The sequence below is a fragment of the Impatiens glandulifera genome, chromosome 8 (assembly GCF_907164915.1).
Source record: "Impatiens glandulifera chromosome 8, dImpGla2.1, whole genome shotgun sequence".
In the NCBI taxonomy this organism is placed as follows: domain Eukaryota; kingdom Viridiplantae; phylum Streptophyta; class Magnoliopsida; order Ericales; family Balsaminaceae; genus Impatiens; species Impatiens glandulifera.
Window position 1 is genome coordinate 13,006,125 of NC_061869.1, and position 6,433 is coordinate 13,012,557.

Consider the following 6,433-nt stretch of genomic DNA (forward strand, 5'->3'; position numbering starts at 1 on the left):
TGTAAAAAATTGAAAGAAAAATCTGAAGAGAAGGAGTTCTTACCAACTTTTTTCATTCATTTTCTCGTCTACTTAACTTTTCTTTCACTATCCCATATTATCTCTAAGCAGTTAAAATAAATTAAAAATTAATTTAAATATTATGCATATATATTAAATCAAATTAAATATATTACAATAGAAATCAAGGTTATTGATATTTAAAATAAATCATTCAAAAACTATTCTAAACTTATTAAATTCATAAATTATTTATTTTTATAAATATAATATATATTTATACATAATTAAATAAAAGTTAACTTAAATATTTGTATTAAAATAAAATACACTAAAACAAAAATATTATATTAAACATTAAATTAAAATACATTAAATACTAATTAAAATAGAATGTATTACAAAATAAATCTAAGGTGTCATAAAGTTTATTAAAATAAATATATATTTTATCAAAAAATACATTATATATTTAAATAAAATATATTGTATAAAAATTAAATAAAATAAAATAAATTAAATTAACTTATTAAAATAAAAAATATATTTTATTTGACTTTTTTTATTTAATAAGTTTTACCTACCTTCTATTATAATTTTTATTAAAAAAATTTTAATTTAATTTATAATATTTAAGTTAATTTTTTATTTTAATTATATATATTATATTTATAAAATTATATAATTATAAATTATATAAATTTTACCATAAATACTATTATCTATTTTGAATATAAAATAATTTTGATTTATATCGTATAATATTTTATTTTAATGTCTTTTATTTTAATATACAGTATTTTAATTAATTTTTAATTTAGTAGTTTGGGAGGGAGAGAGGAATAGGTGGGCTAAATCCAAAGAGAAACATCCATCTAAATAATGTGAGTACACTCCTAGGACAAAAGAGTAGGTTCAATCCATATTCAAAAAAGGTGTGTGGTTCGGAAGAGCCATTATCAATGGCCATGGCCCACCAAGATATCAATCTCCTACACATTAATTATAAATATTCAAAGCATGTTAGATAACTAAACATTTGGTATATTCACAAAATTCAATAAATAATAAATATATATATATATGATAAATAAATAATACAAAATAACACTCCTTACCAATAAACAATTTACAAAAACTAAAATTTTTATCGGAGAAAATTCATTGATCATATAATTTTGTTGAGAGACACTTTAAATATGAGTTAATTTGAGTTAATTTGAGTGGTTAAACAATGAAGGTTAAAGTATAAAAAATTGAACAAACTAGTAAAATCAAAAATTTTGAATGACGATTGAAATTATTATTAATCAAAGAGTTGATAAAATAAAACGTCAAAAAATGTCAAACTAAATGATAATTATTCAACTACATATATAGTTGAAATAGTAAAACATTCGTTAAAATAAAAATAATCGAAAGATGACGGTAAAAAAATCAGATGAAAATTAATTTCAATAACTCTTTTTAAAATATAAAAAACAATTTGAGATTCAATAATTTTGTGTTATTTTTACTAAGAAAAGAACAGACAATTACTCAACACAAACAAACAACAGGTATGGATTTATAACGAAATGCCTTAGTACATTGGAATTATTCAATCCCCTCAAAATTTGAGAAATTTTCTACTCTCCTCCCTCAATTAATTTTTACAAGTTGACTATTCTTTTTCTTACTCTCTTTTGTTAGTTTGCTTCTCATCTTTTTATACATATAACTTTTCAAAAGATTCATTAATTAAAAATACAACTGTAGATTATTATGATTGAATTTCTTTATTTGAGTGGGTATATATAAATTGAGTAATTTAATATATTTAAATATTTTACATATTTTGAATATGTTATTTAAAAACAACTAAAAGTATGATGATTTTGTTTTAAAAAGTAGTAGTCTTATTTAAAAGTTAAATAATTTAACTAGATTTATAGTTAACTAGTTTAGTTTGAACTTAGAAACCAACTTTTTTTTTCAGATTATTATTATAATGAACATTTTTTATCAATAAATATTATTATTTGTCTTATGTCTGGTCACTTAACAAAAAAAAAAATACATGGTAACTCCCGAGAATCCTGCAGTACGCATTGCGTGTGTGGTTGGTGCATGTTCGCATGTGGGCACAATGTGACTTGAGGTTCGATGATTTCAAACTTGGTTTGCGTGTTAGACATATTTTTAAAAAAAAATTATTTTTGAAAGATTTAGATAGTATGGTAGTTTCAATTATGTAAAAATAATTAATTTTATTCAATTTTAATAATATGTGGATTTACTGTAATCAAATGACGATTTAATTTTTTTATGAATTCTAATTTAAATTTATTAAACAATTAATTTAAGAAAGATTATTTATTTTAAGACAAATTCACCAATTGATTTTAGAGAATTTAATAAATAGGTGTATGTGTACAAACGTATTTGCACTAGAGTTTCATTTGATTTGAAGTTTGGAGATACTCGGAAAAGGCTTGCGCTATGTCCTTCGCACCCGTATTAAATATGATATCTACTTAAAAAGTTGACTTATTGAAAATCGGTTGTATAACGTTTTGAGTTTTAACAAATTATTTTTCTAGTCCTAGTCATGCTTCTAGATTTTAACATTATTTAAAATATTGAAACAACAATATTTAAATGTTAATACCTGTTACGGATGATAACTAGGGTAGAAATACCTGAAAATGTTAGTCATTTTTAAAGACATTAGGATTTAGAAATAAACACCAAACGAGCCTTTGTTGTAATATTTTTGGAGAAATATTAAAAAAATATTTAAATTATGTTTTCTATTATTTTGTAATTTTTAGAAAATGATTACGAGTCCCAAAATTAAAAAATAATTTAAATTTTGAAAAGTGGAATCAAATAGGCCTTAGGACCGAAGTCCTAAGGCTGGGGTTTGTTTTTATCGGTCGGGGTCTAGAGACACTTGGTCTGGACTTGGGATCTCTCGGTCTGTGTACCGGAGTCCCTTGGTTAGGGTGTTAAGGACTCATTCATTGGCTTGGATTTACCGGTTTAGGTGTATAAAGTTATCGGTCCTGGACTAGCTTTGGTCTAGGTTACTCGGTTGAGGTGTATAAACCTCTCGGTCCGGAACTAGCTCTAGGCTAAGTTCCTCGGTCCTGGATTGGAAGCTCTCGGTTTGGGTATGTATTCTCGGTCCCAGGTTTAGACCTCTTGGTCCTAGGTCTCGAGATTCTCGATTCTAGGTCTTGAGAGTTTCGGTCCTAGGTTGAATTTCTCTATTGTGAGTCTTGGGATCTCGGTCCCAGTCAGATCTCTCGGTCCTAGGTGAGAATCCTCGATCATATTTCACTTTACTAAGTCAAGAACATCGGTCCTAAATCTCGGTCTTAACTCAAGAACACCGGTCCTTGGTCTCGGCCAAGACCGAGGATCCTCTATCGGACCTTTCAGTCCTAAGTTAACAAGCCTCGGTCCTTAAGAACACAAGGATCCAATTTTTAAAATACTTTTTTAGCTCTAATTATTTGATCCAAGATCTTGGGTAGCTTCACAAAGCTCCTAGAAACATGTTGATTCATCTCAAGGTATCAATCGACCTCGACGATGATCAATATGTTCAAAACAGTTTGTGATCAATATTTTGGTTTTTGATTTTAAAATTGTTTTGAAGTGAAATGATCTATCTAATAGCTTCCTTATATCACATATTCTTGATTGGTATCAAAACAAGAACACTAGTTGTTCGTTTTGACCAATTCAATAAATCAAAATTTTCATTTATTTTGAAAATTTTGATTTTTATTATACATGATCGAGATTGATCAGAAATGATTCAAATAGTTGCCCAACGTGTTTAAAATCATGTTGGAAAGTTTTCTGGGCTGTAATTCAACCGAATTAACTCAAGAATAACAAACCCGTTTTTTTTATTTTTAAAATTCAAATTTGGGTTTTTTATTTAGAAATATTGATCGGTTCTATCCTATCTAGATAGTTTATAAATCATCTAGGAATGAATTTTTCAATCAAAAAACATCATAAACAGCAAACATAAAAGTTTATGCAATTTAAAATATAAATGATCAAATTCAAACTGTAAATATGAATGAGAGGGTGATTGGAACCTTGCCAAAGATTGAATAACACTCCTTGATCCTTATGAAAATTTCTAGATGCTCAGATTCAAGCTTTAATACTTTAAACCGAAAATTCAAAGCTTTAAGCTTTAATGGCAGATTTTTTATTTTATTTATTTTGAAGGGTATGAGTTAGTTCTTTGGCTTCAGAATGATCCATGGGGGTGTATTTATACTTCCCATGGTCGGTTGGAGGAGCCAAGTGGGCTGAATCAGCCAAAAGCTATTAATAGAATTTTAGTTGTTCTTCAATCAACTGGTCGGAATAGGTAGTGGTGAGGCCTATACTCGTAGGGGGCATGATCACCATCATAGGGTGATCATTCTGGGCTTTAAATTAGTCAATTTTGTGGACTAATGGTTGAGTTCCAAAAATCAAAATCAACATGATTCTAAGCTTATCCAGACGGCGGTCGCGATGAAGATGAAGATCGGAGGCCAAAACGATGTCGTTTCATGCGCGTCCTGGCGTTCCGTCCGAGGTCCGTTGACGGTTGGGCATTCCGTTAGCTTTCGGGATAACGGATCTAACATCTAGTTAGTTCATAGGGTGTGGCGCGGGCACGCGTTCCCTCTGTGACAGCCGGCTACGCGGGCGCATCTAGGTCGTTGGATGAGTTGTCAGCTCTCATCTGATGGCCTAGTTTCCGACTATTGTTTATTTTCCCAGTTCCGCTACACTCGATCAAGAATTTATTTTATTTTAAAATCTAATGGTTTGTTTGAAATTAATTTTTCTTTCACCCTTCTAGTTTTAATTTTTGATCTTTTTTAAATACACATAATATTAAAATAAATATGGCAAATATTTTACCAAATTATTTAATATATTTTGTATATTTTTAGGATTAAATAAATAATTCTTCTTAGATGAAATGGATATAACAATTAATCAAAATTATTTATTTTATTCTTTAATTTTTCTAAAATTATTTTGAGATATTATGAGGACAACATTTATCTCAAATAATTTTATTCTTTATTTTGGCCATAACCCTTGATTAATTAGTACAATATTATTCCTAATTAACTGTTTTAAATATGTTTTTGACTATAAAATTAATTATTTTAATTTTATTTATTTAAAAATAATTTAAAATAATTATTTTAATATTATAAATTAGAATGTAAATTATTAGGACTTACCCACTTTATAATTTATAATATAAACAAATCCAAACTACAATAATAATAATTAATATATATATATATAAATATATATATAAATAAAGAATAAAAAATTAAATATAAAACTTATTAATATTTTTTTCATGGAACTAATTATTTCTCTTATTTATTTATTTTTAATATATATAGATATATTGGATTAATTAATTAATTTATATATTTTTTAATTAAGTAATAATAGAAACAAAATAAACAAAATTAATAAAATATATAAATATATTAATCTATAAATTATAAATTAAATATAAAAATTAATTAATATACAAATAAATAATATAAATAATAATTCATCAATCCAAACCAAATAACAATCTTCTATCAATCATGTCCATTATCATTCCTTACGTATATCAATCACATTCTAATTCCGTTTTAATTTTTGATCCAAACATCATCAATATTATTTGGTAATTCAATAATTCACTTAAGTCATACAGTTAGGGAATGCTTGATATTTGTAATTCAAAAAAAAAAAAACTTTGTATTTAGTTTTTTTTTTAAAAGTATAATATGGAGAATTTCAACATCGGTCTGCGTATTATAATTTTTTTTAAACTAAAACATTATTTAAATTTTTTTAAATGATTCTTTACATCTTTTAAAATTAAATAAAAAGAATTAATGACGAAGTTCAATTTTAAATAATCGGAGGATTTATAATAATCAAATCACAATTTGATTTTTTAGAAATCCTTAGTTTTAATTAATTAAATGTAATTAATTTAAAAGATTATTTATTTTGAAACAGAGTCGCCAATTGCCTTTAGTTGGCATACGTGTACAAACGTATTGATTAGAGTTTTCTTTTACCAAATTATTTTTCTGGTCTTAGTCATGCATCTAGATTTTAGCGTTATTTAAAATATTGAAACAACAATATTTAAATGCTGATACTTGTTGTTGATGATAACTAAGGAGGATTATACCTGAAGAACATCAATTATTTTTAAATTTGTTAAGGTTTAGAAATAAACACCAAACAAGCCTTAGTCAAAATATGTTTTTGTAGAAATTTCCCAAAAATATTTTGAAATCATTTTCTAATTTTTCGGGATTTTTAGAAATTGTTTAAGATCCCAAAATTAAAAAAATAATTTTGTATTTTTAAAAGTGTAACCAAAAAGGCCTTAGGA